Source organism: Rhinoraja longicauda, chromosome 12, assembly GCF_053455715.1.
Source record: "Rhinoraja longicauda isolate Sanriku21f chromosome 12, sRhiLon1.1, whole genome shotgun sequence".
Lineage (NCBI taxonomy): Eukaryota > Metazoa > Chordata > Chondrichthyes > Rajiformes > Arhynchobatidae > Rhinoraja > Rhinoraja longicauda.
Genome location: NC_135964.1, coordinates 35,331,199 through 35,356,539, shown reverse-complemented (window position 1 = coordinate 35,356,539; position 25,341 = coordinate 35,331,199). Strand labels below are relative to the sequence as shown.

At 46.8% G+C, this 25,341-nt stretch overlaps 1 protein-coding gene across 1 annotated transcript in view; it reads right to left on the bottom strand.

Moving 5' to 3' along the window:
• LOC144598899 (sex comb on midleg-like protein 2) overlaps positions 1 to 14,546 on the bottom strand; it is a 99,106-nt gene extending 84,560 nt beyond the window's left edge. Inside the window, 1 exon segment of the mRNA XM_078409471.1 lies at positions 14,380 to 14,546. The gene's annotated coding sequence lies outside the window, so the exon portion shown is untranslated.
• Positions 14,547 to 25,341: the final 10,795 nt, after the last annotated feature.

Here is a 25,341-nt window from a genome sequence, read left to right as displayed (position 1 = left end):
TGAACCTTCTCTGTACTCCCTCTAAGGCAAGAACGTCTTTCCTCAGGTTAGGAGACCAAAACTGCACACAATACTCCAGGTGCAGTCTCACCAAGGCCCTGTACAAATGATTGAAGTCATCGGAGTTTCCCATCAATTCATGCTACCTCGAGGCTTGATGGAGAGTATCAAAAGAATTTCCTGGAATTCTTTGTTTTCCATGAACTACGACCTTTATAATTATGGCCAGCATTACACTGTATTTTGAAACATTGCTCTGCATCAGTCTTAACTACTGCTTTGTTTGGCTTCTGTAGTCATGTGAAATTTCAAGTATTAATTTAGGATCACATTACAAAATAATTTAAAAAAATCAGAAACTATGTTCTTGTTACAAAATTCTCTTGGTTAAGGAATAGGGACTAAGTGGGTCACATTTAAAAACTGATCCCCAAGCATTATACTTTGACTACGTCTCATTGTAGTTGGTCATCTGACATCAACTCGACAATGTGAAAGATTGGCCAGCAGGATCCTATTCAAAACAAAATTCTAACCTGCCAATTATCAACAAATCAATCGAAATGATGAAAGTTATCGTTGACAGTAAAATGAATTGGCACATGCTCTCCTAAAACCTAATGTGGGTACTAACCTAAACCTAACCTGGTGCTTGGATTTTACTAATATCTCAAACCTCTCAACCTCCTTGCAGCCTTGATCAAAACATGGATCACAAGAGGAGACTCACACAGATACAATTAAAGTCACTGCCTTTGACATCAAAAAGCATTTAAATCAATAAGGTATCAAGGTGTACTGGGAAAACTGAAGTCAGAACAAAGGAAAAAAGCTGCAGAAGTCATCTCAAAGGAAGATCTCAAAGGAAGATGTCAATTAGTCACCTGAGTTACAGTATAATCAGCGATGGTGGTCCATAGAGCAATGACCAAAATTGAACTATTTCAGGTGCTTTATCAATGACCATTTCATCACTAAGTCAGAAGTGGGGATGCTTGCCGATGATTGCACATTGTTCAATTCTGATAACAATTCCTCAACAAATGATGTAGCTCATCCCGACTACGGACACGGGTTAAGCAGTGGCAAGAAACATTTGAACCACAGAAGTATCAGTCCATGATCAATATCAGCACAACAGTCAACATTTGACATTCATTCATTACCATTACAAATCATTAATATTACCATTGACCAGAAATTTAACTAGACCAGCCAAATAAAATTTATGACTACATCAGGTAGACATCCTGCAGCGAGTAGATGGATTCAATTCAGCATCATCGTACAATACTTGCCACTTGCCTGGGTAAGTGCAACAATTCTCAGGAAGCTCAACCCTTCCAGGACTAAACAGCCCACTCGATTGGCACCACATTAACATTCTCTCCGCTGCCATACTATTTACAGAATGCACTGCTGTCACTTGGCAAGGAAAGAAAGAGGGAAATCTCCTTTCCTAAAAAAATCTCCGTATATTCTTCTGGTGGACTACTCAAGACATCCAGCAAGAGAACTAAATCTCCATAGTTTTCTATATAGTTTGCACACTGACTTTATGCCTCTAAAGCATCTTCAGATACTTTTAAGATTTTAATTTGCAATACCAGTTACTGAAATGTTCTCCATACTGCACAAATTGGCAATAGAATCAATGTATATTGTACAAACTGTCAATGCTGGAACCACTCAGGAGATCACAGCAGCAACTGTCAAAAGAGTGTCAGAGTTAACATTTCAGGTCAAAAGATCCTTTGCTAGTCTTTGCCTTCAACCCTGAAGCATTAACATTTGTTTCTTTTTCCACAGATGCTGCCTGAGCTATTGCGTTTCCAGCATTTTCTGGTTTTCAGTTCAGATTTTCATTAAGCTTAAAGCATAATTCAGTCAGAGTGAAGCTTCAGGTAGCCCCGGCATGTCCCTCTTTATCCCTCCCCCACCCGTAGCACTAGCTTCTCATTTTCACCCTACAAACAGCTTACAATGGCCCATTTCCTTTATCACTTTTTTTGGCATATCTTTCAATAGACAATAGGTGCAGGAGGCCATTCGGCCCTTCGAGCCAGCACCGCCATTCAATGTGATCATGGCTCATCATTCTCAATCAGTACCCCGTTCCTGCCTTCTCCCCATACCCCCTGACTCCGCTATCCTTAAGAGCTCTATCCAGCTCTCTCTTGAATGCATTCAGAGAATTGGTCTCCACTGCCTTCTGATGCAGAGAATTCCACAGATTCACAACTCTGACTGAAAACATTTTTCCTCATCTCAGTTCTAAATGGCCTCCCCCCTAATTCTTAAACTGTGGCCCCTTGTTCTGGACTCCCCCAACATTGGGAACATGTTTCCTGCTTCTAACGTGTCCAACCCCTTAATAATCTTATACGTTTCGATAAGATCTCCTCTCATCCTTCTAAATTCCAGTGTATACAAGCCTAGTCGCTCCAGTCTTTCAACATATGATAGTCCTGCCATTCCGGGAATTAACCTAGTAAACCTACGCTACACACCCTCAATAGCAAGAATATCCTTCCTCAAATTTGAAGACCAAAACTGCACACAGTACTCCAGGTGCGGTCTCACTAGTGCCCTGTACAACTGCAGGACCTCTTTGCTCCTATACTCAACTCCTCTTGTTATGAAAGCCAACATTCCTTTGGCTTTCTTCACTGCCTGCTGTACCTGCATGCTTACTTTCAGTGACTGATGCACTAGGACACCCAGATCTCATTGTACGTCCCCTGTTCCTAACTTGACACCATTCAGATAATACTCTGCCTTCCTATTCGTACCACCAAAGTGGATAACCTCACACTTATCCACATTAAACTGCATCTGCCATGCATCTGCCCACTCACACAACCTGTCCAAGTCACCCTGTAACCTCATAGCATCTTCCTCACAGTTCACACTACCCCCCAGCTTTGTATCATCTGCAAATTTGCTAATGGTACTTTTAATCCCTTCATTTATTGTTCTTTATCTCTCCACATCACCGTCCATACCTCTCGTTTCCCTTATCCCTAACCAGTCTGAAGAATGGTCTCGACTCAAAACGTCACCCATTCCTTCTCTCCAGAGATGCTGGAGTTTTACTCCAGCTTTTTGTGTCTATTTTCAGATGAAAAGATTCCTCTCTTAACTGAAGCAACATTCAAATATAATGGGTTGAGTAAACTGAGATATCGTCTCTACCCTGGAATCAGCTATTTACAAAAAAACAGATTGTCTATGATAATCAATAAGTATCTAATGAATCAAGGCAAACTGAGTGAATCTTATACTTTGGGATTCAAATTTTTTGAGGATTCTCTAGAAATATTTTATCCACAAGATAAACATTTTTGCAAACATTTGCTTCTTGATTGTTATTGAGTGAAAACAAATACAAGTCTTGTACTGAAATTGAATGTAACAGAATTGTCCCCAACAGAATGAGTCTATGGGGAATTTCAGAGTATTTGATATGGCCAATATCAAACAAAGTCTGCTTCTGTAAAGTAAACATCTATTAAACCACAATTGACATTTGTAGCAATGTCGATACTTATATATAGACCGAGTTTCTCATCCTTCCAAATAATTATATTTCATTTTTATACTTTAGGTTAACCATATTTTGGCTACTTAAATGAATGTTTTATTTTAATCTTTAATTAAAATAAGAGATTCTTAATAATTAATTAAAGAAGGTATGTGTACCATCTGTATACTAAAACTCATTTGTTTGTTCCTGAACTACAGCTAAAACGGTACTTGATAGTGCGACAATTTTAGGCCCACCTTACTCACCGTCGTCCCTTTGGTGCTAATGGAAGAAGTTTCATTGAGATCGGTGTTATATTTTAAAAGTTATTCACATTTTAGTTTAAATCTATCTCCTAGGGAGGGAGGGTGGAAGGGGGAGGAGAGCACACACTACCAGACTCGGGGATACATTCTTCCCCTCCATTATCAGCCTCTGAACAGTCCTTTCATAAGCAAGGGTACTGTTCGATTTACCCCTGCACAAACAAGGACATTGGATGTTGCCGAAGGAACTGATACCTACAATGCTCAGAACTATATTATGTACCTTGTTCTATCTATTTTATGCCAGTTTGAATTGATTGTATCAATGTATGGCGTGTCTGACCTGTTTGGATAGCATGCAAAACAAAGCTATTAACTGTACCTCGGCATATGTGAGCAGTTTTGGGCCCCATATCTGAGGAAGGATGTGCCGGCATTGGAAAAGGACCAGAGGAGGTTTACAAGAATGATCACAGGAATGATTGGGTTAACATATGATGAACATTTGAAGGCTCTTGGCCTGCACTCACGGGAGTTAAGAAGGATGAGTGGACCTCATTGAAACTTACCAAAGAATGAAAGGCCTGGATAGAGCAAATGTGGAGAGGATGTTTCCACTAGTGGATGAATATAGGACCAGAGGCAAGGCCTCAGAATAAAAGGACATACCTTTAGAAGGGAAATGAGAAGGAATTTCTTGAGTCAGAGGGTAGTGAATTTGTGGAATTAGTTGCCATAGATGGCTGGGGATATTTTAAAGTTGGAGAATGACAGATTTTTGATTCGTAAGGGTGTCGGGGTTATGGGGTGAGGGCAGAAGACTGGGGTTGAGAGAGAAAGATAGATCAGCCATGATTGAATGGTGGAGTAGACTTGATGGGCCGAAAGGCCCAATTCTGCTACTAGAACTTATGAACTTGTGACAATAATAAACCTAAACCCACGTGAGATAACAGAGGTAGTGCAAACTGATGATAGATGGGCGGCATGGAACTGTGAGCCCAATGGCTCATTTCCATGCTATATCTCTAAATTAAAAACTAGACTAAGTTCATGGTTGTGCAACAGATGATCCATTGCCAAGATGGGATTAGGGTTGTGCAGGTGAGTTCAAGAACTTGATGATTGGAATGTAGCCGTTGCTGACTTCCGCACCTCCTACCTGACTGTAGCAGCAAGAGGGCATGACCCAGATGATGGGGACCCTTGATGATAGATGCCATCTTCTTAAGGCAGCGCCTTATGTAGATACCTTTAACGGTGGGGAGGGCTGTGACAGTGATGGACAAAGCTGATTCCACCAGCCTCTTACATTCGTGATCATTAAAATTGCCGCACCAGACTATACTGCAATCAGTAAGAATAATTTTCCAGTGTTTCTGTAAAAGTTTGTTAAAGTATTGAGTGATATGCCAAATCTCTAAACTGTTAAGAAAATACAGGCACTGGTGAGGCATCCTGCTGATTACATCTATGTGCTTGCTTTAGGATAGGTCATCCGAGATGTTAACGCTCAGGAATGTGAAGCTACTCATTTCACCATCGAAACACCAAATGAAAACTAGTGCATGGTCTTTCTCTTTCTGAAATCAACAATTAGTTTCTTGGTTCTGTTGATGTTGAGCAATAAGTTGTGATTGTGAGATGACTCTATATCTCTTCTTGCACCTACTCATCACCACCGGGATTTGGCCAACAATGGGAGGGCATGAGCCAAGGCCCAAATGAGTGAAGAGGGAATATGGGAAGTGGGGCCCCCAATGAGTGGCGAGGGAGAATGGCAAACATTACCTTATGAACCAGATGCCGAACCATCAGGATATCTGAATTAATCTTGACAGCAGCTTATTGATGTTTCACTGTGTGAGAAATGTTCAAATCACGTTGATATTCCTATCATTAGATAGCAAATCAAGAGATACTCTAGATCCCAAAATGTTTCAAGGAAACAAATGTGCAGAGAAAGTTCACACATTGCATGGTGTGCTTTTGGTTATCTAAGGCAGAGCTTTCCAAACTTTTCGTGTTGGTGACACAATTTTTAGACATACATCATTTTGCGACCCAATAATTCAGTTTTACTAGCAAACTGGAGGTTAAACCAACCCCTAATAAGAGATACGGACACATAAATAAATTTTAATAAAGAAATGTATGGCGACACGAAATATCTCATGAAAACCTTTCATTTATATATTTTTAAATATATGATTTGTAAGATAATAAGATACATTAACAAGATTAATGTGATTGTTATCATTTATGAGTAGAGCTCGGGGGAAAAAACGTATCCATTTTACGGGTAATTCAAATGCAATTAATGAATAAAACTGTGCGAATTTATTATAAAGTTTTAAGAGTAACTAAACATGAAATTAACAGCACCAGCACTCCAGCAATGATAAAGTGAGAGAACAATCACGCTTTGCACCCACTTAGAACAGCCAGACGAGACTGATGATACTTGCTAATGTCAGAGAGGGGGACCTGTGTAGGGGGCTCTGGGCAGTAGGACCCAGCGGTGCTGTGGGACTCTACTAGGTGGGGGCTGTGGGCCCAGCGCGGTGTCTGTGAGCCGGGTGGAGCTGCGACCTGCTGCTGATCCTGGGAGCCGGGTACAGCGACGGCCGCGACCTGCTGCTGATCCTGGGAGCCGGGTACAGTGAAGGCTGCGACCTGCTGCTGGGCCTGGGAGCCGAGTACAGTGACGGCTGCGACCTGCTGCTGATCCTGGGAGCCGGGTACAGCGACAGCTGCGACCTGCTGCTGATCCTGGGAGCCGGGTACAGCGATGATTGCGACCGGCTGCTGGGCGGTGGAGGTCGACACAGTCGCTGGGGGAGGCCCGCAGGGAACTGGAGCCTGGGTAAGTGGCAGTCGGCCCGGTCAGCGGATGGCTGGGGAGGTTGGCGGCGGCAGCGAAGAGGTCTGGAAGATCGGCGGCAGCAAAGAGGTCTGGAAGGTCGGCGGCAGCGGCGGTGAAGAGGCCAGGAAGGTCGGCGGCAGTGAAGAGGTCTGGAAGGTCGGCGGCAGCGGCGGTGAAGAGATCAGGAAGGTTGGCGGCAGCGGCGGTGAAGAGGTCCGGAAGGTCGGCGGCAGCAGCGAAGAGGTCTGGAAGGTCGGCGGCAGCGGCGGTGAAGAGGTCTGGAAGGTCGGCGGCAGCGGCAGTGAAGAGGTCAGGAAGGTCGGCGGCAGTGGCGGTAAAAAGGTCAGCGGCAGCAGCGGTGAAGAGGCCTTGGACGTCGGCGGCAGTGAAAGCCTCAGGTAGGCCATGGACGTCGGCGGCAGTGGGGAGGCGGTGGAGGTCGGTGGCAGCGGCCCTGAGGAGGCGGTGGAGGTCGGAGGCAGCGGCCCCGGGGAGGCGGTGGAGGTCGGGGCGGGCGAACACGCTGCCGCTGCCGGAGCTCCCGATGTCGGCCCCCACCCAGGGGCCTGCGAGCTTCCGATATCCGCGCTGCCCGCGGCCGCAGGTGGCGAGTACAGTTCGGTCCGTGGGCTCTGCGAACCCGAGCCCAGGTGGTCCCAGCTGGAGGCCGCCAGCTCCAGGTGTTTGGCCGATGGTAGGCCGCAGCGAGAACGGAGACACGGCCCAGAAGATAAAAGGTCGTGTCCCGTTCCGAAGAGACAATTTTCCAGTTACCCCCCCTCCACACATAGTACACAGCCACAAAAAACACTACACCACATCTAAACATTTCAATGAAGACAAAAAACAACAAAAAACTCAAAAGACAAACGGACTGCGACTTCACATTGTTTCCCCTTGCGTTCGCGACACACCTACTCACTACAGGCGACACACTAATAAAGTGAGAGAACAATCACGCTTTGCACCCACTTAGAACAGCCAGACGAGACTGATGATACTTGCTAATGTCAGAGAGGGGGACCTGTGTAGGGGGTGGGCAGTAGGACACAGCGGTGCTGTGGGACTCTGCCTGGTGGGGGCTGTGGGCCCAGCGCGGTGTCTGTGAGCCGGGTGGAGCTGCGACCTGCTGCTGATCCTGGGAGCCGGGTACAGCGACGGCCGCGACCTGCTGCTGATCCTGGGAGCCGGGTACAGTGAAGGCTGCGACCTGCTGCTGGGCCTGGGAGCCGAGTACAGTGACGGCTGCGACCTGCTGCTGATCCTGGGAGCCGGGTACAGCGACAGCTGCGACCTGCTGCTGATCCTGGGAGCCGGGTACAGCGATGATTGCGACCGGCTGCTGGGCGGTGGAGGTCGACACAGTCGCTGGGGGAGGCCCGCAGGGAACTGGAGCCTGGGTAAGTGGCAGTCGGCCCGGTCAGCGGATGGCTGGGGAGGTTGGCGGCGGCAGCGAAGAGGTCTGGAAGATCGGCGGCAGCAAAGAGGTCTGGAAGGTCGGCGGCAGCGGCGGTGAAGAGGCCAGGAAGGTCGGCGGCAGTGAAGAGGTCTGGAAGGTCGGCGGCAGCGGCGGTGAAGAGATCAGGAAGGTTGGCGGCAGCGGCGGTGAAGAGGTCCGGAAGGTCGGCGGCAGCAGCGAAGAGGTCTGGAAGGTCGGCGGCAGCGGCGGTGAAGAGGTCTGGAAGGTCGGCGGCAGCGGCAGTGAAGAGGTCAGGAAGGTCGGCGGCAGTGGCGGTAAAAAGGTCAGCGGCAGCAGCGGTGAAGAGGCCTTGGACGTCGGCGGCAGTGAAAGCCTCAGGTAGGCCATGGACGTCGGCGGCAGTGGGGAGGCGGTGGAGGTCGGTGGCAGCGGCCCTGAGGAGGCGGTGGAGGTCGGAGGCAGCGGCCCCGGGGAGGCGGTGGAGGTCGGGGCGGGCGAACACGCTGCCGCTGCCGGAGCTCCCGATGTCGGCCCCCACCCAGGGGCCTGCGAGCTTCCGATATCCGCGCTGCCCGCGGCCGCAGGTGGCGAGTACAGTTCGGTCCGTGGGCTCTGCGAACCCGAGCCCAGGTGGTCCCAGCTGGAGGCCGCCAGCTCCAGGTGTTTGGCCGATGGTAGGCCGCAGCGAGAACGGAGACACGGCCCAGAAGATAAAAGGTCGTGTCCCGTTCCGAAGAGACAATTTTCCAGTTACCCCCCCTCCACACATAGTACACAGCCACAAAAAACACTACACCACATCTAAACATTTCAATGAAGACAAAAAACAACAAAAAACTCAAAAGACAAACGGACTGCGACTTCACATTGTTTCCCCTTGCGTTCGCGACACACCTACTCACTACAGGCGACACACTAATAAAGTGAGAGAACAATCACGCTTTGCACCCACTTAGAACAGCCAGACGAGACTGATGATACTTGCTAATGTCAGAGAGGGGGACCTGTGTAGGGGGTGGGCAGTAGGACACAGCGGTGCTGTGGGACTCTGCCTGGTGGGGGCTGTGGGCCCAGCGCGGTGTCTGTGAGCCGGGTGGAGCTGCGACCTGCTGCTGATCCTGGGAGCCAGGTACAGCAACGGCTGCGACATGTTGCTGGTCCTGTGAGCCGGGTACAGCGACGGCTGCGACCTGCTGCTGATCCTGGGAGCCGGGTACAGCGACGGCTGCGACCTGCTGCTGATCCTGGGAGCCGGGTACAGAGAAGGCTGCGACCTGCTGCTGGGCCTGGGAGCTGGGTACAGCGACGGCTGCGACCTGCTGCTGATCCTGGGAGCCGGGTACAGCGACAGCTGCAACCTGCTGCTGATCCTGGGAGCTGGGTACAGAGACGGCTGCGACCTGCTGCTGATCCTGGGAGCCGGGTACAGCGATGACTGCGACCGGCTGCTGGGCAGTGGAGCAGTGCGGGTCGACACAGTCGCTGGGGGAGGCCCGCAGGGAACTGGAGCCTGGGTAAGTGGCGGTTGGCCCGGTCAGCGGATGGCTGGGGAGGTTGGCGGCGGCAGCGAAGAGGTCTGGAAGATCGGCGGCAGCAAAGAGGTCTGGAAGGTCGGCGGCAGCGGCGGTGAAGAGGTCTGGAAGGTCGGCGGCAGCAGCGGCGGTGAAGAGGTCAGGAAGGTAAGCGGCAGCAGCGGTGAAGAGGCCTTGGACATCGGCGGCAGCGGCGGTGAAAGCCTCAGGTAGGCCTTGGACGTCGGCGGCAGCGGGGAGGCGGCGGAGGTCGGCGGCAGCGGCCCCGAGGAGGTGGAGGTCTGAGGCAGCGGCGGTGGAAGCCTCAGGTAGGCCTTGGACGTCGGCGGCAGCGGCCCCGGGGAGGCGGTGGAGGTCGGGGCGGGCAAACACGCTGCCGCTGCCCCAGATGTCGGCCCCCACCCAGGGGCCTGCGAGCTTCTGCTATCCACGCTGCCCGCGGCCGCAGGTGGCGAGTACAGTCCGGTCCGTGGGCTCTGCGAACCCGAGCCCAGGTGGTCCCAGCTGGAGGCCGCCAGCTCCAGGTGTTTGGCCGATGGTAGGCCGCAGCGAGAACGGAGACACGGCCCAGAAGATAAAAGGTCGGGTCCCGTTCCGAAGAGACAATTTTCCAGTTACCCCCCCCTCCACACATAGTACACAACCACAAAAAACACTACACCACATCTAAACATTTCAATTAAGACAAAAAACAACAAAAAACACAAAAGACAAACGGACTGCGACTTCACATAGTTTTCCCTTGCGTTCGCGACACACCTACTCACTACACGCGACACACTAATGTGTCACAACACACAGTTTGGAAAGCTCTGATCTAAGGAAATATAACCAAGCTATCATTTTGCACAAAGGTCTCGAAAATATGGTGGGTCAGGCAGCAAATGTGTAGGGAATGGATAGACGATGTATCGGAACGGAACCTTTCTTCAGAAAATGGAAAAATACTATTCAATTCACTCCCCTGTGATTTATTAGTACAGCAAAGAATAGAAATGTGGGACAATTGGAATAGAAGTGAACCAATTCTACCAATCACGGTGATCATGATCGATCTATATCTAAACTCCCGAACCTACCTTTACCCTGTTTCCCTTTGATTAACTAAATATCATTTAAATTTGATAAGCTTCGCAGACACCTTCGTTCAGTCTTCAAGAGTGTGAGCTTCCAGTGACTGATCTGCTATTTCTCCACGTTTAGTGTCTTACACTGTTCAAAATCCCAATGTGAGCTCAAGGAACATATTTCAGCACTGGATGATCAACAATGAAAACAACAATTTCAGTTTTACAGACGCAAGGAACTGCATGTGCTGGTTTACAAAAAAAGACAACGTGCAGGGTAACTCACCAGGTTCAGTTAAGCAGAATTTTCTTTTTTTGTCAGAGTTTGCCTATTTAGGTACAAGAGCAGGAAATATTGGTGCATCAGAAAGTATCTGTTGATGGGAAGTGGTGGGAATAGGGAACAATGTTGGCAGGGAGTTCCAAATTTGCACCATTGTTTATGTAGAAGTGTTTCCAACCTTCAGGTTTGCTTTGGATGGCCCTACATTTTGGGTTATCTCCCCTTCTAGATTCTTCAACCAGAGAAAATAAAACAGTTTGCCTCAAAAATACTTCTTAACCAAGGAATACAATCTAACTCTCATTACAATCCATGTATCAATTCTACATGTCGGAAAGAACTACAGATGCTGGTTTAAATGTAGCAACACAATGCTGGTATAACTCAGCGGGACAGGCGTCATCTCTGGAGAGAAGGAATAGGTGACGTTTCGGGTTCATTCACAAAATCCATTTGTCAGTAATGCCTATTTTAATTTTATTGATCTGTAATTATAAAAATAATATTTATATTGCTTACAAATACTACAAATATTTGTAGTATTTGTTCTCCCATCTAACATTCTGACACTATAATTGTACCACTACTAACTCCTCATAGACAACACTCTTTCTATATATCCAACATCTTCTGCACAAGGAAAAATTTAGAAGTTTTGTCCCTCGTACCTTAAACTGATGTCTTCCAGTTGAGATTCCCCTACCCTTGGAAAAAGACCCTCTACTCTATCTACGCCCCTCATAATGTTATAACCCTCCATAAATAAGGTCACCACTCAGCGTTCTGCACTCCAGTAAGAACAATCACAACATATAAAATCTTTCCTTGCAACTAAAGCCCTCCATTCCAGGCAAGCTCTGGTGAATCTCTCCTGCACTCTTTCCAACAAAGTCAAGTCCTTTCCACAGTGCAAAACCAGAACTCTGTACAATATTCCAAGTATGGCCTAACCAATGCCATGTACAACTGCAACATAATGTCCCAACTCTTATACTCATTACCCCTGCCAAGAAGGCAATGCAGCTAAACATGTTCTTCATTATCCTATCCACCTTTGTCATCATTTTCCGAGGGCAATGAACTTGCACCCCACTAAGATCCCTCTGTATTACAACAATTCTTAGACCACTGCCATTTAGCACACATGTCCAGCCATTTGAGATGAACCAAACTGCATAAATTTCCACCTACTACCAATCCACCCAACTTTCTCCTCCCTGTTCTGCTTTCAACAGTGAACATTCCCTCTGTGACTCCCTGGTTCACCCATCCCTTCCCGTCCAAACCACACCCACCCCAGGAACTTTCCCCTGCAACCGGAGGAGATGCAACACCTGTCCTTGTACCTCCTCCCTCAACTTCATCCAGGGTGCCCGACAGTCCTTTCAGGCGAGGATGAGGTTCACTTGCACCTCCTCCAACCTTATCAATTGTGTCCGTTGCTCTCTGTGAGGGCTCCTATATATCGGCGAGACCAAGTGCAGACTTAGCAAGCGTTTTGCTGAACACCTATGCTCAGTCCACCTTGGCCCACACGATCTCTAGATTTCCAAACATTTTAAGTCCCATTCCAATAGTGACCTTTGCGCCCTCGGTCTCTTCCACTGTCAGAATGAGGCAAATTGGAGGAACTGCAGCTCATATTTTGCGTGGATAGTTTACATCCCAGCGGTATGAACATCAATTTCTCTAATTTCAGGTAACCCCTGCATTCCTCCCCCCCATCATCCTACTGGTTCCACTGTTTGCATTGTATCCCTTTATTATCATCTCTTCCCTGGCCAACAATGGACCAAGTTAGGGAAAGGGGACGTACAACAAGATCTGGGTGTCCTAGTGCATCAGTCACTGAAAGGAAGCATGCAGGTACAGCAGGCAGTGAAGAAAGCCGATGGAATGTTGGCCTTCATAACAAGAGGAGTTGAGAATAGGAGCAAAGAGGTCCTTCTGCAGTTGTACAGGGCCCTAGTGAGACCGCACCTGGAGTACTGTGTGCAGTTTTAGTCTCCAAATTTGAGGAAGGATATTCTTGCTATTGAGGGCGTGCAGCGTAGGTTTACTCGGTTAATTCCCGGAATGGAGGGACTGTCATATGTTGAAAGACTGGAGCTACTAGGAATGCACTGGAATTTAGAAGGATGAGAGGGGATCTTATCGAAACGTATAAGATTATTAAGGGGTTGGACACGTTAGAGGCAGGAAACATGTTCCCAATGTTGGGGGAGTCCAGAACCAGGGGCCACAGTTTAAGAATAAGGGGTAGGCCATTTAGAACGGAGATGAGGAAAAACTTTTTCAGTCAGAGAGTTGTGAATCTGTGGAATTCTCTGCCTCAGAAGGCAGTGGAGGCCAATTCTCTGAATGCATTCAAGAGAGCGCTAGACAGAGCTCTTAAGGATAGCGGAGTCAGGGGGTATGGGGAGAAGGCAGGAACGGGGTACTGATTGAGAATGGTCAGCCATGATCACATTGAATAGAAGTGCTGGCTCGAAGGGCCGAATGGCCTACTCCTGCACCTATTGTCTATTATGGGCTCCACCCTTCCTTGGTCATCTGTTACCAGCCCAGCTTTGTTCTGGCCTTTTCTTACCTCCGCTCCCTCCACTCTACTTTCGGTCTGCAGAAGGGCCTGACCCAAATCGCCACGCATCCTTTTTCTCTAGAGATGCTGCCTGACCTGTTGAATTACTTCAACATTTTGTATCTATCTTCCATAGCTAATGTATCGGGCCATGGATCAATTCAACTTCTAAAAGATGCACAATGAATTTTAAATGGCAAATGCCATTTTGCATGAAAATATGAACAAATTTACCAAAGTATATTAACTTTGCATTCAAAGCAGTTCAAGTTGGAGCCATGCACATGGCCTATGACTATACTAGGTTTGGAGGGGTATGGGCCAAAAGCTGTCAAATGGGAATTGCTTAGATAGGTATTGGTCAGCATCGACAAGTTGGCCTGAAGTTCCCGTTTCCGTACTGCATAGCCCCATGACTGAAATGCAAAAACATGTAATCTTAACTAACAGAATAAATTGGAGTACAACAGCACCACGCCTGTAAATCCGCTACCATAGCAGCAAAATAGCTGCGAAAAAAAATCACATCAAAAGGACACTTTTTTCGAAACCTAAAAGATGAGCACATTCACGAATCGCACACATGTAACACCAATGACAGAAAATGGTGCACAACTTTCAAGCTTTTGTCACCATTGCAACTGAGCTGCCCACGGTGGGTCGAAACATTTTGAGTAGTGAGAAACAAAACGGAAAAAAAAGAGACCGGCAAGTTGGAAGGGAGCACTATTTCTGGAGAAGAAACGTGTTAAAGTAGAAACAAGTAAAGCAATTCAACGGCAGTAGCGCAAGGAAAAAACTGACAACTTTGAACAGTAAAGATGAAAGTAATGCCCACCCCGAGCCCCACCAGGGCAGCTCCTTAGTTCACATCCTGCAGCCGCCGCGTTGTTGAGTGAAACTCGACCTCGGGCTACAAACTCCGGCGAGATCTGCAGCGACCTGACCAACAGGTGAGCCGAGGGCGCGAGGTCGTACGTTGCCCCGCGAGGAGGGGCTCGAGGCGCGAGCAGGGGCTGCGCTGCGCTGCTGCCGACCAGGCGCGAGCGGCGGTTGGAGCTTGCGATGCGAAGTCAGGACATGAGACTGCTCGCGCGCAGAGCCCACTCTTCAAACTGGCCTCCCCGCCTGACTCCGCCACCACTGCTGGCATACTCTCAGAACTAACAGCGGGCCTGGACCTGGTCCTAATTCGAGAGATCACTCACCCGCAGTGTAAAAAGCGCTCAGAGCCGCTCAAGCTCCGCACTCGCAACTACTGAGCCGCCATGTTCAGCTGCGTAACCACGACGTCGGGGTCATCGCACACACGCACTTGCTCACGCAGCTGGGCGGCTCGTGGTGGGGGTGCACGTGCCGCGAGGAGATAGCGCGCTCCCAGACATCAATTTGCCTTCGGCATCGAGGGGGCGATGACCTTCCTGACTGACAGGTTTTGAATTCCTTTGATCGTAATAAACCTTTTTTTAAACGTTTTGAATATTACTTTGGTTGTTGTAATCCGCAGGAAGTACGAAACGAATAAATTAAATTTATGCCCTGTCAGTTTGCGAAAAAATCTGAAATTTGAATTAGAGGAATTTAACTATTTTTATTTAAAGTGGTGCTTATTTGTTTTTTTCCGTACTAATTGCTGTTAATACCATTCGCCCACCTTATAGTGATCTGCTTTTACGATTTAATTTTGTTTTAAACCTATACAATCAAATTATTTTTGAATCGGCGAACATCGCAACGATTTGCAGACACGCTTCATGAAAGAGACTAAAGTTTAAGGTCAGTGGACTGCACTTCAACTGTATTTGATTTCTGCATTAACACATTAGGGATTTAAAATCTATTCTGATTAGCAGCTTTTGACAAATATTTTCTGTTCATTTAAAAAAATAAATGTTTACTTTTTTCCAATCACCGAATAATGCACCTTCCAGATTAATGTAAGAGAATGTTGTAACAATTGCAATAATTGTATACATGTACTTCTTTGAATGTAATGAAACACTTCACACGAAATAATTTCACAGGAATGTTAACAAATCAAATTTGTCACTAAACTACATGAAGGCAGGGAGAGTCTTGGACCAGAGGGCACAGACTCAGAATAAAAGGATGTAAAAGAGATAAGGAATTTCTTTAGCCGGAAGGTGGTGAATCTGTGTAATTCGTTGCCACAGATGGCTGTGGATGCCAAGAATTTGGGTATTTTTAAAGTGGAGATTGACTGGTTCTTGATTAGTAAGAGTGTCAAAGGTTGCAGAGTGAAGGCAGGAGAATGGAGTTGAGAGGGAAAGATAGATCGGCTATGAATGGTGGAATGACCGATGGGCTGAATGACTAAATTCTGCTCCTACGACTTGTGGACTTAATTCAGATAACTCAAAAGTTTGGTCAAATTTGTGGCTTTTAAGTATGCCTTGGTGAAGGTAATATGTTATTTTAAGCAGAATGATGTGGGGAGAGAAAACTAGCAATAAGGGTTTTGATAACTAAAGGCAATGCTCCACTGAAGTAAGAGTTCAGCTAGTTGATCAAGTTTCCGGAGTTGGTGGCACATGGATAAACTGGAGGCTAACATTAGGGCACGGAGAAGGAAGCCCATTAAAGACGTTAATTTGGATGAGAATTTCACCAGGGACCTCATGCATTCCAAATGTATCACTAATATTACTTCCATAGAATCGTATAAATTTACTGGAGGATAAGTAAAACAGCGTACATGTTATCTCCCGGGTTAACATCAACATTCAGTTATTCTCAATCCACATCATTCACTTGCTCGAAGGTAGATACAAAATGCTGGAGTAACTCAGCGGGTCAGGCAGCATCTCAGGAGAGAAGGAATAGGTGACGTTTCGGGTCGAGGTCGGGGGAGGGGGGCGGGACAAAGATATATAGAATAGGAAGATTTTAGAATGCTATTAGACCAAGTGGACCCGTTGGCCCATTTCTCGAAGAGGGGGGACAGGGCAGGGGAGAGGGTGTCACTGAGCGAGCCCTGGACCCAAAGCCTCTCTGGTTTTGGTATAGCACCCTCAACCCCCCCACCCAGTCCCCCTTATCCCCCTCTCCTCCCCCCACTAACCCACTCCCCCTTATCCCCCTCTCCTCCCCCCACTAACCCACTCCATCCCCCCACTAACCCACTCCATCCCCCCGCCCCATCCCGACGCCCCTCCCCCGCCCATCCTCCCCCCAGCCCTGCCTCCACCCCCATTCCAACTCTCCCCCCCACTCCCACTCTCCCCCACTGTCCCGACCCCTGACCCCCACTCTCCCCCCAACCCTTCCCCCGACCCTTCCCCCCCACTCTCCCCCGACCCTTCCCCCCCACTCCCCCGACCCTTCCCCCCCACTCCCCCGACCCTTCCCCTCCCACTCCCCCGACCCTTCCCCTCCCACTCCCCCGACCCCCACTCTCTCCTCCCCCCCACTCCCCGACCCTTCCCCTCCCACTCCCCCGACCCTTCCCCTCCCACTCCCCCGACCCTTCCCCTCCCACTCCCCCGACCCTTCCCCTCCCACTCCCCCGACCCTTCCCCTCCCACTCCCCCGACCTTCCCCTCCCACTCCCCCGACCTTCCCCTCCCACTCCCCCGACCCCCACTCTCTCCTCCCCCCGACCATTCCACCCCCTCCCCGACCCTTCCCCCCACCCTCTCCTCTCCCCCCGACCCCCACTCTCTCCTCTCCCCCCCCGACCCCCCCCACTCCCATTCTCCCCCCACCCCTCCCCCACCCCCAATCTCCCCCCACCCCCACTATCCCTCCCCCCACTATCCCTCCCCCCACTATCCCTCCCCCCACTATCCCTCCCCCCACTATCCCTCCCCCCACTATCCCTCCCCCCACTATCCCTCCCCCCACTATCCCTCCCCCCACTATCCCTCCCCCCGACCCCCCACTCTCTCCTCCCCCCCACTCTCCCCCCGACCCTCCCACTCTCTCCTCCCCTCACCCCACCCAGTCCCTCTTATCCCCCGCTCCTCCCCCCACTCGGCCCCCACGCCCACTCCCCTCCGTTGACCCGTTGGCGAAAACAACTTACCAGTGCCCTTGTGTGCAGCGCTGACTGCCGACGTGTGGCGGGGGCTGTGGCCCAGCGGAGCTGGGACTACTCAAGGCGGGCAGCGCAGTGGCGGCTGTGGCCTGGCAGAGGTGGGAGTACTCGAGGTGGGCAGCACGGCGGCTGTGGCCTGGCAGAGGTGGGAGTACTCGAGGCGGGCAGCGCGACGACTGTGGCACAGCAGAGCTTGGACTACTCAAGGCGGGCAGCGCGGTGGCGGCTGGGACCCGGCAGTGGTAGGAGTACTCGAAGCGGGCAGCATGGCGGCGGCTGCGGCCCGGCAGAGCTGGGACTACTCGAGGCAGGCAGCGGGAAGCTTGTACAAGATGGTGGAGGGTGTGGAGAAGAAGAAGGAGAGCGGCCGCCATTTTTCTGGAGTCACGACGGGGCCATCGGTGGAAGCGGCTGTCGACGACGATGCCGTCGGTTGAAGCAGCCGCTGAAGGAGGAGGAGAAGAAGCTGCCTACTGGGGCTTGTATTGCGGTTATGGTGCGGGGCGCTGGGCCCGGGCGAGAACTCAATGACGCCGTGGGTTGAAGGGACGGAAGGGAGGATCAGTGGACGGGGTGGACGACCATCTCCCTCCTGCTCGGAGTCTCCCTCGGGGCCGGGTGCAGGCAAGGGGGAGGGGGGGAGAGGAAAGTGGAGAGGGCGCTGGGCCCGGGTGGCCCTGCTGCCAGCGGCCATCTTGTTTGGGAGAGTGAAAAGGGAAGCGCAATTAAAGTCATACGTGCCCCATTGTGACGTCATACGCTGAGTATCTTTAAGAAGTCGGTTAGAAAGGTAATTTTTAAACTTTAAAATCTCTCTAACTTTAAAAATATAAGACCAATTTAAACTTTTCATTAACAGTCGCCAGGACAATGGTGATTAGGGTGGTGCTAAAATTGTGGGGCTATAGTTGACCGTTTTGGCTGTAGGTCCACATGTCCCCAATTATTATAACTCTAAATGCAACATCCCCACTAACTCCTGGGATGTATGACCAAAGGTCATAACTAAGGTGGAGCTATTTACTAAGGTAGAGTATGCTACAATATAATTTTAATGAATTAATCATTTCATCAGGATTTCACCATTCACAATTTTGCTCTTACTTTATGAGTTGCGACACATTAACTGTAGTTATTGTAGAATGCAGTCATGGTGAACATTGTAAAGTAGCAAAAGATGTTACATACATTAGTGCTTTATTTGCTGTACCCCCACAATGTGCAATTAAACCATATCTGAGAGTGTTGTGTTTATATTTGTTTAAAGTTAACTCACAATTTATCTGTCAAACTCAACGCAAACAACAATCGCATCCATGTTTCATTACAGCATTGTGAATTGTGATGCTCAAAATATGGCACAATTGAATTTGCCAAAGCTTCCTCCAGTGCAATCCTCCAGGGAGAAAACTGGTAGAGAGAAGAGATAGGAGAAAGCCTCTCCTCCCAGCTTCCCCACCTCCCTCACAGTCAGTCTGAAGAAGGGTCTCGACCCGAAATGTCATCTATCCATGTTCTCCAGAGATGCTGCCTGACCCGCTGAGCTTCTCCAGCACTTTGTGTCCTTTTGTGCAAAACCAGCATCTGCAGTTCCTCCAAAGGGAAAAAAAGTTCACTGTCCCGCTCACAAACTGAATTTCAAAGCTGAACCTGGTAACGTGGCTCTGAATCCATATTATTATTGACAAGATGGAATTCATGATTTATAGAAGTTCTTATCACACATCATTTCAGTGGCTACCATGACTTCATTGATCATGAACCGGAGATGTCATTTGACAAATAAGTAATGGACATACATACAGGGTAATATGCCACTTCACATATAGTTCATTGTCCACAGTGCCAAAGCATTGATGAAATCTTTCAAGTCTTTTGAGATCTATATTATTATATTTTATTTTTTCATATTTCAGATACAGCGCGGACAAGTCCGCGCCGCCCAGCGATCCCCGCACACTAACACTATCCTACACACACTAGGGACAATTTTTACATTTACCCAGTCAATTAACCTACATACCTGTACATCTTTGGAGTGTAGGAGGAAATCGAAGATCTCGGAGAAAACCCACGCAGGTCACGGGGAGAACGTACAAACTCCTTACAGTACAGCACCCGTAGTCAGGATCGAACCTGAGTCTCCGGCGCTGCATTCGCTGTAAAGCAGCAACTCTACCGCTGCGCTACCGTGCCGCCATCTGTTCAGTTCCATTCATCAGTCGTAGCACACTTCAATGAATTTGACACTCAAAATATAAGATAGTATAAAATGTTCAAAGTGGAGATTTGGACTGGAATACATTTCTACAAGTTGCCAGAAAACTAGATGATACAATTGCAACCATGGAGAAAGAATTGCAGGAACATCTCAATGAAGGCTGAGGCTTTTAGAGATTTATACAAGTTGTGACAATGCCCTCTCCCTTGGATGTTGCTCTGATCCGTCTAACTGGCAAATTGGCCAGGAGAGGCCAATCCTCAGCATCATTGGTAACAGCTGAGTCCAATTAGCAAATATTGGTTGGCCACTTGAACCTTGTCAACCTATAAAACACAGACAGACAGATGGACATTTGTGTCCTTAAAAGCCACCTTATTACAGATGCAAGGAAGACCAAATCACTGAGACAACCCTCAGGCCACCAGCACAACAGTGTGGTCAAGACTGGATTGTTGGGAAGAAACCCTGGACACTTGGTAGCTCTACTGAGGCTAGGGCAAGCCTGGGATGGCAGAACCTCTTCTTGCCAACAGACAGCGAGGGACTGTGCACACGGATACATGCAAAGACCGGCTGCCAGAATATCCAGACACTGCCAAAGCCACGTCTTCCAGCACAAAACTGAGCTGCCAGGAAGAAACTTGTACCGTTGACACCTCTTCATGAGGCAAGGGTGAACTGCAGGAAGAAACCTGAGATAGCCCTGCCTCCTCCGTTGAAGGCCAGGACCGAGCTGCTGGGATACCCCTGAAATTGCCAGCACCATCGCACAAAGTAAATCCAACATGTAAGCATATTCCATGAACTCCAGTGTTAGATCTTGTGGACAGTAGAGAGGTATTGTAGAGTTGGGACATGAGTTATTCACCATAGATTACCAAATCTATAATTAGTTTTTGTAGCGTAGTCTTTTGTGCAATTGAATTCCTGGTCAGTAGTGATGACATTCTGATGGAAATGTAAATAATAATCCCAAAATGCTAATTTGCTGGTGCTTGTATAGCTTCTACTTTCAGCCACGTGGAACGATGTTCCATCTCTGGCATATGGCCAATTGCTTGAGAGTCCAAATAATTTGAACACCATCTTGAGCAAATGGAAATAGGGAAGAAAAAAGTCTTTGATGAAACTATTGAAAATAATTGGGCTTAAAATGCTGCCTTGATAAGTGCTGCAAAGATGTACTAGGAATGAAAGGATTAAACCTGCAAGCAATTTTAACAGCCTTTCTTTGTTACTCTTTGAGTCCAGGTACTGGAAAGCTTCCCTTTACTTCCTATTGGCCAGTCTTATGATGGCATAAAACTGAAAATGCTCATCAACACGGGCAGTGACTATGGAAAGAGAAACAGTTGACATTTCAGATCAAAGACTCTTCATCAGCAAATAAATGTTTCCAGCATTTGTCACGTTTATTTCAGATTTTCAGCATCATCAGTTTTGATTTTAATTCAATATTGAATCCAACAATTTATCTGAAGCACAGATCTTCAAGGTTGCAGTTAGGATATTACTGGACACGATAGCTAAGCCAATTCCTGATGTCATAAAGAGTGGATTTAAATAATTAAAGATGGGGAATCTCAGTAAAGACTCACAATCATTACCCACTCAAAATTTGTGGCTGTAGATGTTGTGTACTACTTCAGCTAATTCTTCTTGCTTCTCAACAATTATTGGGAAAGGAGATGTTCATGAGTGTAGCACAATGATTTGCTGACAGGACTCATGGTTGGAGCCTTGGGTTGTACTAAGAAAGATGGTTGCAATTGTTGCAGATCAAACAACGCAGCTGAGGGCACAAACAGAAGTTGCTCAGAGCAGAATTGTAATCCAAATAATTTATCAGCAGTCACCTTCCATGATAAAGTTACAATTGGGTCACATGTTAGAATTAGATCACATGTTTATTGTCGATTACACCATATCCTTTTGCATCTCCTGAGCAAACCAGTCCGTGCCTGAAAGTAGCAAAACAGAGCCAACATTTAGGAAATGGCAGCATTTCCATTTGTGCCACTAAAGGCAAAACCATCACCAATGAGAGTCTAACCAGCTACCCTTGACATTCAATGGTGCAATCCTCGATGGGTTCTCAACTATCCTGAGGATCACTGACTAAAATCTCAATTGAATCAGAAACACAAATACTGTATCCAAGACTGAGTGTCCTGAAGTGAGTGAATTGCCTTCTGCCACCCAAAAGCCACTCTACAATCCATATGGCACCACCAGTGCGGTTTAGGTTTATTATTGTCACATGTATAGAGGTACAATGGAAAGTTTTGTTTTGCATGCTATCCAAACAGATCAGATAAATGTAAGATGGAACACTTTCCATTTGATCGGATAAGTAGTTTCAACAATGTTCACAAAAGCACTCAAGTCAAAGTAGTCTATTTGATCAGCAACCTATCCACTATCTTAAACAGGATTGGGAAGAATTAATATGAATTTGTAAAATATGATACAATTTTTAGGTTGTAACAAACAGGTTACTGGAAAAGGAGGAAACCATTGTATTTGGTGTATTTAGGTTTTGGTAAAATAAACCACACCAGGTTATTCAACAAAATTGGAGCATGTGGATTGGAATAATGTGGATTGAGGATTGATTGATTGATTCATGGACAGTTTACAGAAAATAGAAATAAGCATTCCATTTTCAGATTGGGGCTGTGATTGGTGGCTTTGATGCAGGGATCAGTGATAGGATATCGGCTGTTCACAATATAATGATTTGATGGAGAAGATCAAATTCCAAATTTCATGATGTTACAAAGCTGGGTGCAGATGCTGGTTTACACCAAAGATAGACAAAAAATGCTGGAGTAACTCAGTGGGTCAGGCAGCATCTCTGGAGAAAAGGAATAGTTGACGTTTTGGGTCTGGGGAAGGGTCTCCACCTGCAATGTCACCCATTCCTTTTCTCCAGAGATGTTGTTTGACTTATTCCTCTACTTCCTGAACATGCTGGTCCTGAACTTTGATCAACTGACCTTCCAAAATGACTCTCACAAGTCAGATTTGGATGTTTCCAATAACCTCATAACTTTGTAACCTACCTTACTCCAATTAATACCTTCCCCCAGGGTCCAGATTTATCCTTATTTAAAACAAACTAAAACCTATGGAGTTGTGCTCCCTATCCCCAAAATGCTCTTTCATTGAAGCAACAGTTACCTGGTCTGGTGCATTTCCTAAAACCAGATCCAGAATGGTCTCTCCACGAGTTGGACTATTTACATACTGTTTTAGGAAACCCTTACGGATACACCCAACAGATTCTGCCCTGTCTCAGCCTTTTTCACTAAGTAAGTTCCAGTCAATATTGGGGAAGTTATTCACCAACTATGACAATGCTGTTGCTTTTATATCTTTTTGTAATCTGTACCTCTACCTCCCGCTGACTATTGGAGTGCCAATAGTACAATCTCATTAGAGTGATTGCACCTTTCTATATCTTTAGCTTAACCCATATTGTCTACACTGCAGCTGTACTTTCTAAAAGGTTACTCAGTCATGTTACACTTACCTCGGTAGTCCACTACGGTACACCTTAGAATGCCACAGCAACCAGAGAACTGCTAGAATTTGGCTTTGGATCTTGTCCAGAGAGCATATTGATTGGTTGCATCACGACCTGGTTTAGCAGCCTTTGACATGAAAACAGCATTTAGCTTACTGTGTGTTCAAGAGTCTCTGGTAAAGGTTAAGTAAATGGACATCAATGGGAAAACACTTGTATAGCTGGGATCATACCAAAGTCGATGGAAATAAAGCAAATCATATTTGCATGCAGCATTACTCAAATAATGAAGGCATGGACTGATCCAAGTGGCATGTATCATTCATGCCACAAATGCATGAAACAATGAACATCTCTCACAAAAGAGTGTAACAGCTGTTGTGACTTTGAATGAGCCATACAGAAACAAGAAGCTGCAGATGTAACGGGTCTTTATTCAGCAGAAGTGGACATGCTGTGGGAGTCCTTTTGTGAGAATCTCCTTCAATAATCTCCCTGAATTTAAAATACATTTCAGTTTTTATACTTTAAGAAAATGGATAACAATAGGTAATTAAATATAATTTCTGCAGTTACAATTGTATAGTTTACTTCAACATTTTGTGTCTAGACAAATGGTTCCATCAAATTATATATTTATAATGGGAATACATCTTAACTGACAAGACCTCTGAATATTCAAACTTTTGTTCAGAAAATATTCTAAAAGCTTCCGAGGCCTTTTATTACAATGTCGTGAAGGCTGGCTCGATTGTTGATCGACAGAACAAATATGCCTATGACCACATTTGGTGTGCGAAATGACAAAATCCTCATTCTGGAAACTTCCTTAATTTCAGTCACAAATAAATAAAATATCCTAACTCAAGATGTCTGATGAAAGTCAATAACTTACCGAGGCTACTTCATAACCCTGTAACACCAAGTATGCCTTGGACATCAGATGTAGAATATACCACCCCCACTTCCACCCCCTGACTATCAAGTTATGCACTTACTGTTCCTTCAGCATTGCTGAATTTAAATATTGAAAAGTAGCGTTCATGGTACTTTCAACAGAGGGATTGTAATGATTTGAAGAAAGTAGCTCACCACCACTTTCTGAACGGAAATTAGTGGTAAGAAATACATGCTAGTCTTACCAGCAATGCTCACAGCCCAAAAGAATGAAAACTGTAAAGAGAATCATGCTGCATCATGAACTGAAAGTATAAGTAAAACCATGGTCCTTTCCACTTTATATATGTGCACATAAGCTTAAATATCACAAAACAATAATAGACTGAATTGGAGAGTTCTCTGGCTGAATTAGTAAACCTCTTTTTTCCAAACAGGAAACATGTCAGTGACTTGTAAGATTATCTGGAACTAATTGAGAAGAATCACACATCCCCTTGATGATGGTGTTATCACAATCAATAAACCAGTCTGCTGATAAATCATTGACAGATTCCTGGCTCAAGTATCTGATTACCAAGTCTGCTACTGACAATTAGTTCATTCCAGCCTCCTGTTGTCATTGAGTTTGTTTGGAGATGTTCAATTCCCCCTCTTTGCAGGTAGTGAACAGGCATTCACCAAGAGTTAATTTAGGTCCCAGCCAGACAGTGGATAACTGAAATGTCTTTAGCCTTTTAGTGTGCAACACAACACAATTACTTTAATGCATGTCCCTATGAATCCTTCCACTAAAGCAAACAAAATATTTTTGGGGTCCGTTTGGTGTAGTATCAATTCAACTTTCTCAAGGCAAGCAACAAACCTACTAACATCAGAACCGATTTACATATGTGTCCTTCAAATAACCTCATCCAATTGGTGTCATTTCATTGCTGAGTATTGTAATCAATCTGTCCCAGTGCAGTCAAAGGCACTGAGACCCTAGAGTCTTTTCCTGCTTTTTATGTGCATTGGCAATGTAATGTATGTGATCCACCTCCCATAAAGCACCCTGGTAGCTTCAGCAAACTGCAATATACTGGACCATGAA